The following is a 12853-nucleotide window of genomic DNA, read 5'->3' as shown; positions in this document are numbered from 1 at the left end:
AAGAATGGTTTTTATATTTTTTCATGGTTGCAAAAAATTAAAACAATAATTTTTTATGAAAATTATATAAAATTCAAATTTCAGCATTCATAAAGTTGTGCTGAAACTTAGCCATGCTTATTTGATTATATATTGTCTTTGGCTGTTTTTTTGCAATACAATAGCAGGGTTGAATAGTTGCAACAGAGGCCATATGGCCTGCAAAGCCTAAGATATTTGCTATCTAGCCCTTTATTGAAAATGTGTGCTGACTCTTCTAGACCATTCTAATTTCAACAGGTACAGTTGCCACCTTCTTTTTTCATTGCTAAGCCCCATAGGTCTGGTCCAATAAAGACAGTGTTATCTTGTTAGAAGTGCCCTCCTTTAAGTGGGCCTCTTCAGACACAGAGCAAAGGATTCAAAACTTCTGTGCTTGGAGCTTCATTTTAAAGCTTTACTTTTAGGTCTGGAATTTGTTGGAAAGTACTTTTGTGGTATTTTTTTTTAACAACATCTTCTTTGAAGATGTTTCTTCATTGTGGGATGTTAGTTCTTTTCTGATATTTCTCTTCAGAATTTGGTTTCAGTGCTGGCATTCATTTTGGATGCCACATGGAGATATTCAGAACCAAGAAACTTTTCATACAACCCACTGAGGCCGTGGAAGGTTTTTTGCTAAGGTCATCCCGTGTCAGAGTCTTTTCCACCACCACACTTGCTCGCTTCATGCAGCTGAACTTATGGTACCTTAAGCTTGTGGTGCCCATTACTCCACCTAGTTTGAGAATCCTCCTTTCCGGCTCCCTCTCGCTTTTGTATCTTTTAGGAATTTACTTTTTTTTTTTTTTTCCTTTTCTTGCCAAGGGTAGGCAAGGAAAAGGAGTTGATGGTTCCCTTTCCTACTTGTTAGTGACTCAGATGGAACACACATTATATTTGAAGTCAGTTAACTCAAGTTGCTTTCTTGGCTTTCAGCAGTAACCATTGTTCATAGAACTGCTTCTGGTCAGTTATCTTGTCAAGGGTTTTGGGATCCTGAGGCCATAATCTTATTCTCTCTGAATCTTCATATTCTCATATATAAATGGAGGGACTTGTTTTCTGAGATCTTTTCCTAAATCTAGGAATCTATTAAAAAATTAATAAGAAAAAGATAGAATGGATGACTGAATTTTGTTGTTTGAAGTGTAAGTTAGTAGAGCTATTCCTCCGTAGCTATCGACATTTTAAATGTACCTACCCTTTCAATTCATGCTATTCAAGGAAGTATATTAGGGCACATGTACTTGAATGTTTGTTGCTACCTTATTATAAAAGTGACACTGCTGATGTCCGCTAGTAAAGGAATGGTTACATAACCTATGTCATATCAGTAAGCTAGCATTCTCTGTCACTGTGAAAAAGAAGCTAGACCCATGTGGACTTTCCTAAAAGAATGGCTTATTGCAAAGTGAAAGAAGCAAGTTTCAGAACAGTAAGAATATGAGCCTAGTTTTTAAAACTATGTAAAGGTATATGTATAATATACATGTATACATGAAAGTATATATATATATATTTTAAAAAGTCCCGGAAGGAGACACAGCAAACTGCTGACAGTGATTATTGTGCATGGACTCAGTGAAGTGGTAAGAGGCATGGAGGCAGTATTTTACTTTTCATTTTATAAATTGCTCTATTATTCAAGTTATTTAAACAAATAACCTTTATAACTTTTTAAAATTATGAATGGAAATATCAGAAGAGAGAGGTGCTCAATCTTTCCAAGCCTGACTCCTAGTGTGCAGGTAAATAATAAGTCATGCCAGTAGTCCCTGCAGCCAGTATTGCTCAGTTCCCCTCTCATGGCCCCACATTACCTTTTTCTTCTGCCCCTGTTACCTTCTGAGTTAGACCACAGACTGGGAGGTCTTGCTCTGCAGAAGGCTTCTGTTAAAATATACCTATGTGTCCTGCACAAGGATCCAAAGATTCAGGGAGCCTGTGGGATGCTCTCTGCTGTTAGCATAGTAACAGGGATTTTTTTTTTTCACTTTTGTAAATATCATTTTTGCCTATCACTATCTATTTTATTTTTTTTTAATTTTATTTTATTTTTAAACTTTACATAATTGTATTAGTTTTGCCAAATATCACTCTTTTTTTAAAATTTTTTATTTATTTATTTTAATTTGGAGGATAATTACTTAACAGTAGTGTGATGGTTTTTGCCATACATCAACATGAATTGTTACAGGTATACATGTGTCCCCCCATCCAAACCCCCCTCCCACCTCCCTTCCCACCCTATCCCTCTGGATTGTCCCAGAGCACCAGCTTTGGGTGCCCCGCTTCATGCATCGAACTTGCAATGGTCATCTGTTTTACATATGGTAATATACATGTTTCAGTGCTATTCTCTGAAATCATCTCACCCTTGCCTTCTCCCACTGAGTCCAAAAGTTTGTTCTTTATGTCAGTAACAGGGTTTTTTTTTTTTTAAAAAAAAACACTTTAATTTCTAGGAGCTGTTTTCCTGTCCATTATCCTCTAGAATTATTTTTCTAAAATTCAAATCATTCTTTTGTTTCTACTCCTTTGGCTTAAAATCTTTCACCTGCTTCCTGATGCCTAAAGTGGTAACCTCTAAACTTTGTTGGACATGCATTTCCTGTAACTTCTGCGCCTTTATTCTAAAATTACAAGTGTACATACTACTTCACTAATTTATTATGTGTTATTAACATACATAAAAGTGGAAAAATAAGAATGAAACAAATTTTAATGTATTTTATTTTACTTTAAAATGGTAGAGAAAGATGTTCATATTATCATTAATCTTTTGGTGAAAGCAATGTGATTGAATATTTTAATTTTTTATTTTGCTTGAGCAACTTGCAATATGGAAATACAAAGGTCTGCTGCTAAATCGCTTCAGTCGTGTCCAACTCTGTGCGATCCCATAGACGGCAGCCCACCAGGCTCCACCGTCCCTGGGATTCTCCAGGCAAGAACACTGGAGTGGGTTGCCATTTCCTTCTCCAATGCATGAAAGTGAAAAATAAAAGTCAAGTCGCTCAGTCGTGTCCGACTCTTTGCGACCCCATGGACTGCAGCCTACCAGGCTCCTCCGTCCATGGGATTTTCCAGGCAAGAGTACTGGAGTGGGGTGCCATTGCCTTCTCCACAAAGGTCTGAGTGTATTTTGTATTTTGATACTTAGTTTTGGTTTTAATGGTTATCATAACTGAAAAAGATGCCTCATATCTTAGGAAGAAATGAGTTGAACTCACTAAATCATTTTTCAATCCTATTCACTGATCATATTCAGATTCATTTTGAAATCAGTCCTTTCTTTTGAACAAATTGAAAGGTGCTACATTTTTAGAGTTTTTAAAAATGGTTTCATTATCTTCAATTATTTTTCAGTTGGCATCTTTAAAAACTAGTTATAAAATTACGTGAGAAAATTTAAGTGTACGGATATGAGCAGTTTGGTAGCTTATAAGATTAGGTCATTTTAGGTCCCCAAATTGTATAATAATGAAACATTTCAAAACATCCAATTTTAGAATTTTATATTAAAAACTTGAGTTTCTTGTTTTATTTTGCTTTCAAAAAGCAATAACTTTTAAAAATCATTGTTAAAAGATCACATTTACTTGAAGGGACAGATTAAGTGTATTTTTTTTTTCTAAGTATCTGCTAGGGAACATATGATTGACAGTCATTGTTTTGGAATCATAATGTGGCTGATGATGAATTCATGTTACGAGCAGAAGAAAATGTCAACTTTGCTATTTTCATGGTATTACTATTATTAGTTTAATATTATCTTCAATCTGGATTTTTGCAATAGTCTTTTTTTAGCCACGTACCTATTTTGTAAGGATTAACTTCGCTAAAACCATAAATCCATGGTACTGGGCATGTATAATTACCCACTGTTCATAGTTGGCTGAAAATAAAAGAACCAACAAACGTGCCAATATCATTGCCTTTTGTGTTCTGGAACACCTGAGGTTCACCTCATTTACCACCTGATCCACACATCTTGTGAGTATGCCAGGGTTAATTCATGTGTGTATGTAGCCACAGTAAATAATTTCTCATTTTTTTACAATAAAAAATAGAGAAGTACTTAGTATGCTGAAGCGTTTGGATCTTATTACCTTTTCCTCTCTTTGATTGGTCTTGTAATAAATTTATTTCATTTTTCTATCAACAAATATTTATCGAACACCATCCACAGGCAGTAGAAATTCAACATAAGTAAAAGTAGATGATGGTTTCTGTTCTTGTGGAACTCTGTCTTGGAGCAATAGTCAAATATGGAATTATAATGGACGAGAGATACTTGGTACAAGAATTTATAATACTCTTATTTATTTTGCTCAGAGGTTCAGTGCCCTCAAAGAGGTTTTGCCAATATTTTTCTAGGAAAGTCAAAAGAACTAGGACTGAATCCTAATATACCCTAAGAAACATGCTATGAATAAATAATACATATTCTGTAAACTCCTAAATCAAACTTTTTTTCTTTTCCTCTCTTCTTCTCTCTATGGTGGTTTAGTCGCTAAATTGTGTCTGACTCTTGCAACTCCATGGACTGTAGCCCACCAGGCTCCTCTGTCCATGGGATTCTCCAGGCAAGAGTACTGGAGCGGTTTGCCATTTCTTTCTCCAGGGGATCTTGCCGACCCAGGAATCAAACCCGGGTCTCCTGCATTGCACGCACTCTTTACCAACTGAGCTATGAGGGAAGCCTCTTGTGTTTACATATATATATATATATTTTAATATATATATTATATATATATATAAATATATAAAATATATATGTACATATAATATATACCAAGTATACTAAATCAGTCACTGGAAATGCAAGGCAAGTAAGGCCCAGCCCTTGTTCTTCATGACTTTACTGTTCACAGGAAGGCAGATTTATACTCAGATAAATTATAGCAGAGAATAGCAAGTCCTATAATATCCGTATGAACAAATTTCCAATGTCATTGGTGCTAGAGCTGAGATCTGAGAAATGAGCAGGCATTTCTAGAACTAGAGTGACTAAGTAGTCTTCAGTTTAGTGGCAGGCTATGGCTGCAGAAAGGGTAGGGTGTTCCCTTAAGCCTTACAGATCTACTGTAACAGGGCTCACAGCTCCTATGGTTTTGATGGCTTCTTGACCCCCTCTGCTGGGCCGCCCTGCCGTGGAGCCTGTGATGTTGCCCTGGCTCTAGCTATGTAAGGACTTCTACATACCCGTTTAGGTTTGGTATTTGAACAATTATATTTGGAACAGAAAAGTTCCATCAATCTTTAAACCTCATAATCCAATTATGTCAGTAAAATTCCAGTTTTTTAGTCCAGTGGAATTGGGGTAATATTTTGCAAACTGAAGTTGAGAGAAATAGTGTTTATTTTGAAAAGAAAAATGGTTGGTTAGCAATTTTCAAGAAGGAAGGCTGGTGTGAACTCCTAGGAGGAATCTGGCCCTTCTGATTGGGAGCACCATTTTTCTGGACCTTGGGCTTCAGTCTCTGGAGAATTGGTGCTTGCATGGCCTAACCTGCAGCTCTCCTTAGCAGGGCATTTGAGGTTAAAAAAAAAAAAAAAAAAGGAACGCCAATACTGCAAGCCTTTGGGGATCAGGAGGAGAATATATCCAAGGAAACTGCTTAAAGGGGGTTGCACCAGAAGCCCAAGAAACCCCAAGGTTATTTCTGAGACTGGCTCCAATTATTTCCAATTTCATTCATATTGTTTTGCTTCCTTTGTTGCTAAACTGAAACCAAAGCTTAAAAGCTCCATTAAAGTAGAAAGTGAAAACCTAAATTATTGGAGGGGGAAAATACCATGCTAAACTGATTTTTATACTTCAGTAGTATTGTAGAAGTTTGGATCATGTCACTTTTCAGTAAAACTATGAGCTTCCTTTAAGTAGAGGTGATTTCTATAGTTTTTCACAGCAGAACTTGTAGATATCTATTTCTTTACTATTCCCTCAATAAAAAGGAAGCCCAGTGACCTCCACTGGACCATTACAAATGCAAAACTTGGCACTTAAAATTGCTTGCTCTAAATTTTCCAATTGCTTTCCCCCCTCCCTTTTTTTTTTTTTTCCATTTAATGTCGTTCTGCCAACTAGTGATTTTATTATTATAAACAGGACATTGTATTCACTTTTAAGAAGAAATATGAAGCTGGAGGTAAAATTACAAACTGCACCTTCTCAGCTGCCAAAATAGAAAACAATGAGCTAAAAATACTGATCACAGAAAGGGTGTTGTGGTGAGAAATATTGAAATATCTTCAGGATGGAACTGTTCCAGATAGACAGAAATTTCCTCTCACTCCAGGTAAAACCAACCTTGAAATAGCAACTTGAAAGGAGAGACATATAATACTAACCTCTTTCAGGTCAAGCCTCTTGTGGGAAAGCTTTCAAACATAACTAACATTAAATGACTAATGATCTTGCTGTTTATCAGGAAGTCCAGTCTGATTAAATTGCCATTTAGAAAAGGTCCCTCTGGTGAGGGAGTGTGGCAGTGTAGAAGGAGCACTGGAAGTTAGGGACTAGCTGGGTGACCTTGGGAAAATTAATTACATTTGGGGAGACAGTGAACACAGATGAAACTGAAGTTTCATCTTTGGTAAAATGGATTATTTGACCAACTTAGGTTTTCCAAAAGATGTTGGTAGGCTGCAAGTTCTTTGGGATTTTAATATGTGCTATGGAGAAAAAAGATTCCGTGGCCATCCTGTTTCGGAAAACGTTGGGTTAATACATTTCTTACAGCACTTTTTTGTGGATCATCTCATGAAACTAGTGTTCCTTAGTATACACTATGAAATTGCTAAACTAAATATTTCACAACGTAATAGGTCTAATGGTGTGTGACTGTGTTTGGGATGTCCTTTCTGAATTATTCAGAGCAAAATTCTTGGCTTTGAAAGAAAGTGGTATTCCACTGGTGATTATCTGCCACATTTATCTGACAAATATTGACTGTGCTTCTCTGTGGGCAACAGAAGGAATTCAAGAACTGTGCTTTAAATTAAAGCATAGTCTTTAAAGCATTCTCAGCTCTTCCATTGCCAAGGGAACCCCTTCTTTTCTTGCCTGGTGGGAAGCAAAGTTTAATTGTATTAGTTGCTTAGTTGTCTCCGACTGTTGCAACCCTATGGACTGTAGCCTGCCAGGCTCCTCTGTCCGCGGAATTTCCCAGGTGAGAATACTGGAGTGGATTGCCTTTTCCTTCTCCAGGGCATCTTCCTGACCCAGGGATTGAACCTGGGTCTCCTGCATCGCAGGTAGACGCTTTACCGTCTAAACCACCAGGAAGTCTGGGGGAAGCTGTCATTGTCATTTGAAACAGCAATGCTATTCCCTTCATATAAATCCCAACTCACTGTTTATGAAAATACAAGAAACTCATAGATAGTAACAAAGATGAATGGGTCTGAAAGTAGATCCACAAGTGGATATTCTTAACTATAAGTACTTGAGTAGTTTGTTAACATAAAATTTATATTGATAAGTAGCACTAAATCTCAAAGAAAATAAATAGCCAAAGATTAGTAGATTTTATCTGAACAGGTAGAAAAATGCCTGTTGACAGAGAAGACAGTATTTGAACTTATACTCAGAAATAATTTTGTACCATTTTGCAAATATGAATGCATAGCAAAGATGATTAATTTCTATATATTCTAAATACATGAGATTTGTTTGGAAGTTATACTGTAATGATTAAAAAAAACTTATTTTTATGTGGGTGGCTGAGGATTTAGAGTAAACTAGTAGGATTTAGAGATAACTAAATGTCAGAGTGGCAAAGTCTCTGAAATGTTTTTTATGTTGAGATATTCAAATACCATAAAATTCATCTTTTTAATGTACAATTTGACAATTTCTTGGACATTCTTAAAATTATGCAACCATCACCACTAATTTCAGAACATTTTCACCCCTCGCAAAAGAAATCCTAGACTTACTGGCAGTCGGTTCCTGTTCCCTCTCCACCCTAGGTCCTAGCAACAGTTAATCTACATTCTGTCTCTATGAATTTCCCTATTCTGGACATTTCATATAAGTAGATTCATGTAATAAGTGGCCTTTGTATCTGGCTTCTTTTACTTGGCATAATGTTTTCAAGGTTCACCCGTCCTGTAGCATGTGTCAATATTTCAACCCTTTTTATGGCTGAATAGTATTCCATTGTATGGATATACCACATTTTGTTTACCCATTTGTTAATGGACATTTAGGGTGTTTCTAGTTTTTAACTGTTATAAATAATGCTGCTGTAAATATTTGTGTACAGATTTTTGTGTGGACCTATGTTTTCAATTCTTTTGAGTGTATACCTAGGAGTGGAATTGCTGGTTCATATAGTCACTTTATATTTAACCTTTTGAGTAACTCAACTTTTTTCCAAAGTGACTGCACAGCTTTACATTCCTACTAGCGGTCTGTGAGTGTCCTAATTGCTCCATGTTTTCACCAACACTTGTTATCTGTATTCACAATTACAGTGATTCTTACAGGTATGGAATAGTAGCTCTTTGACAGTATCTTGCTGATAACATTCACTGGGTGGATTGATTCTATTATCATTATAAACTGTCCTTTTTGTCTCTAGTAACAGTTTTTATCTTGAAATCTATTTTGCTATTAGTTTAGGTACTCTGCTCTTTTTGATTATTGTTTGCATGCTGTATCTATAATCAAAAAGGTATACCTATATCTCTTCCATTTTAAATGATATAAATGAGAAATAGATTTAAGGGACTAGATCTGATAGACAGAGTGCCTGATATACTATGGACGGAGGTTCGTAACACTGTACAGGAGACAGGAATCAAGACCATCCCCAAGAAGAAGAAATGCAAAAAAGCAAAATGGCTGTCTGAGGAAGCCTTACAAATAGCTGTGAAAAGAAGAGAAGCCAAAAGCAAAGGAGAAAAAGAAAGATATACTCATTTGAATGCAGAGTTCCAAAGAATAGCACGGAGAGATAAGAAAGCCTTCCTCTGTGATCAATGCAAAGAAATAGAGGAAAACAACAGAATGGGAAAGACTAGAGATCTCTTCAAGAAAATCAGAGAAACCAGAGTAACATTTCATGCAAAAATGGGATCAATAAAGGACAGAAATGGTAGGGACCTAACAGAAGCAGAAGATATTAAGAGGTGCCAAGAATACACAGAAGAACTGTACAAAAAAAATCTTCACGACCCAGATAATCACGGTAGTGTGATCACTCACACTCACCTAGAGCCAGACATCCTGGAAAGTGAAGTCAAGTGGGCCTTAGGAGGCATCACTATGAACAAAGCTAGTAGAAGTGATGGAATTCCAGTTGAGTTATTTCAAATCCTAAAAGATGATGCTGTGAAAGTGCTGCACTCAATATGGCAGCAAATTTGGAAAACTCAGCAGTGGCCATAGGACTGGAAAAGGTCAGTTTTCATTCCAATCCCAAAGAAAGGCAATGCCAAAGAAACTCAAACTACCACACAATTGCACTCATCTCACATGCTAGTAAAGTAATGCTCAAAATTATCCAAATCAGGCTTCAGCAATACGTGAATTGTGAAGTTCCAGATGTTCAAGCTGGTTTTACAAAAGGCAGGAACCAGAGATCAAATTGCCAACATTCACTGGATCATTGACAAACCAGAAAGAGAGTTCCAGAAAAACATCTATTTCTGCTTTATTGACTATGCCAAAGCCTTTGACTGTGTGGATCACAATAAACTGTGGATAAGTCTGAAATAGATGGGAATACCAGACCACCTGACCTGCCTCTTGAGAAACCTGTACGCAGGCCAGGAAGCAACAGTTAGAACTGGACATGAACAACAGACTGGTTCCAAATAGGAAAGAAGTACATCAAGGCTGTATATTGTTACCCTGCTTACTTATATGCAGAGTACATCATGAGAAATGCTGGCCTGAAAGAAGCACAAGCTGGAATCAAGATTGCTGGGAAAGAAATCAGTAACCTCAGATATGCAGATGACACCACCCTCATGGCAGAAAGTGAAGAGGAACTAATGAGCCTCTTGATGAACGTGAAAGAGGAGAGTGAAAAAGTTGGCTTAAAACTCAACATTCAGAAAACTAAGATCATGGCATCCGGTCTCATCACTTCATGGCAAGTAGATGGGGAAACAGTGGAAACAGTGGCTGACTTTATTTTTTGGGGCTCCAAAATCACTGCAGATGGTGATTGCAGCTATGAAATTAAAAGACGCTTACTCCTTGGAAGGAAAGTTATGACCAACTTAGACAGCATATTAAAAAGCAAAGACATTGCTTTGTCAACAAAGATCCGTCTAGTCAAGACTATGGTTTTTCCAGTAGTCATGTATGGATGTGAGAGTTGGACTATAAAGAAAGCTGAGCACTGAAGAACTGATGCCTTTGAACTGTGGTGTTGGAGAAGACTCTTGAGAGTCCCTTGGATTGCAAGGAGATCCAACCAGTCCATCCTAAAGGAGATCAGTCCTGGCTGTTCATTGGAAGGACTGATGTTGAAGCTGAAACTCCAATACTTTGGCCACCTGATGCGAAGAGCTGACTCATTTGAAAAGACCCTGATGCTGGGAAAGATTGAGGGCAGGAGGAGAAGGGGATGACAGAGGAAGAGATAGTTGGATGGCATCACTGACTCAATGGACATGGGTTTGGGTGGACTCTGGGAGTTGGTGATGGACAGGGAGGCCTGGCGTGTTGCGGTTCATGGGGTTGCAAAGAGTGGGACACGACTGAGCGACTGAACTGAACTAATGTGTGAACTCTGAAAATCACCTTCCTATCTCCCTAAGGTTTGTTATTGTTACTGTTTTTATTGCCCTTGTGACTTCACTGAACTAATTCTAATTGTGTAGAGTCTGTATTCTTTGTTGTGTGAAGTCACTAAAATTTCTGCTTTGCTAGCTTAATGGTCAGCTAATGAATGAACGGAGATTTTCTTAAATGCTTTGAACCAATGGTCTCCTAGCCTTTGCTGAGAGCCTCTGTGCATATACTGATTGGGTCATACCTCCAATGTTCAAACATGCACTTTACAGCTCTGCCTTAGTCTTCACTTCCTGCTGTGCAGAGCTTCAAGGTCAACCAGAGGTGAGAGCTTAAGTCCTTTTCTGGTGTCTGTTGGCATGTACGCAGCCTTATGCATGTATGCAGCTGTCTCAACCCCCAGGAATATGTCAAGTCTTTGCAAAGGCCCCTGGGGACTCCTTTAACTTTTTTGGTCAGCTTCTTATTTTCCAGCTGTTACTGCTATCTCAGAAATCTGTGATGTTAAATAATTGCTGCTGACTGTTTTTAGCAAGCACCCCTGAGGCTATAAGGCTTTTTGCATAGGAGTTAGGTATGAGTCAGGTCAAAGTAACATGAATGGGGTTTTTCAGAGAACTGCCAGACAACTTCCATAATGACAAGAATGCAGATTTTGGTGAGCTTCTGAACCTGCTGTGTCCCCTCCAGTGGCTGCTAGGCTGTTGATTTTCACCAGAATTAGAAAGCTGTTGGTTTTCAAGGCCACCTCAGAGCTGGGGAGTGGGCCGTGAGAATTAAGGCAAGTAAAAAACGCACAGAGCTCACTATTCTAATTGAAATTCATCTATTTCTCTTGAATAAATGTACATCAGATTTTTATAGGCCTCTGGTTAATTTCTGGAATTATGAAAAGGTTCATTTTAACCATTCCACCGGTGTTACTAATGCCTGTGTGGAGAGGTCCATACTCTGCCAGTCCCACTGCCGTCATTCTCAAGGCTCTTCACTTTTTCATGCCAGGGATGGGGCTAAAAGGAGACAACTTCCAGCAGAAAGTTTTGAGAAAGAAGCAAACCCGCACTGAAGATAATAGTGAGAAGAGAAAGAATTTGAAAATAAGGGCCATGAGAAGTAAATAATTGTATGGGCAAATCATTCTTAAGATTTAGAAATGTTGGACAGCTTGACATCCACATCAGTGGCGTGAAATTAACAACTTTATTGATAATAGGAAAAGAGGGGGATAAATGTCTTAGCTTTCTATGAGGTATCTTGTTCTGTACTTAACCCTTCATCTTTCCCCAAAGATCTTACTCTGCTAGTTCTGTCTCTTGCCCTTGCCCTGTACTGCATTTCATCCACTTTTCAGGACCCATCTTCACTACTGTGAATCTTTTGACATCTCACTCTGAAAGTATTAGTCATGCCCCGTTCTTCTTTCCCTTGACCATTTGTTCATACCTATGTTATAACACTTGCCATATTGTATTTCTAATTTACCTGTGTACAGCTCTCTCTTTCTGATGGAGAGCAGTGTCCTCAAGAACAAGGACTAGATCTTTCTGTTTCTAGAAACTAATTGGTATATAGTAAATCATATATGTATATATATGTATAAGATAAGGGAGAAAAAGACAAAAAGGGTTTTATTTAGAAGTTTGCAGAATGTGTTAATGTATTCAGAACTGAACTGAATGTGTTTTTAAGCAACAGTAGGAATCATTCCTATTTCTTTTTGATATTCCTAGGCAAAAATATAGATAAAACACGGTGCAGTGCCTTCAAAAAAGAAGTTGTTAAGATGTTTTCCTATCTGATTTTCACACTAAAGAGTAAAGTGTTAAAATTACTGTAATAAAATACGGCACAACTTATATTTCTGACAAAGATGGAGTAAACGCATTCTTTCCTGGCTCTTTGTATTAACAGCTGTAAACGTGGAGCATAACACAACAAACACGTGTAGGAAGATTCTGAAGGAAGGGGAAGAGAAGGTGGATTGCCTAGGGGGGTCTCAGGACTCGAGGGCCAGCATGACAGTGATCCCCTGGTTTTCTTATTGTCTCCTACAAATCCTAAATAGGGTACTGT

At 37.6% G+C, this 12853-nt stretch overlaps 1 protein-coding gene across 6 annotated transcripts in view; it reads left to right on the top strand.

Annotated features, from left to right (window-relative positions):
- The window catches only part of DIS3L2 (DIS3 like 3'-5' exoribonuclease 2), a 356275-nt gene that overhangs the window by 161216 nt on the left and 182206 nt on the right, over positions 1 to 12853 (top strand). The window lies entirely within an intron of this gene.

Source organism: Bos grunniens, chromosome 2 (assembly GCF_055505025.1).
Source record: "Bos grunniens cultivar Pamir isolate PY7600 chromosome 2, Bosgru_T2T1.0, whole genome shotgun sequence".
NCBI classification, from domain to species: Eukaryota; Metazoa; Chordata; class Mammalia; order Artiodactyla; family Bovidae; genus Bos; species Bos grunniens.
Note: the sequence above shows the minus strand (reverse complement) of the source record. Positions and strands in the feature narration are given on the sequence as shown.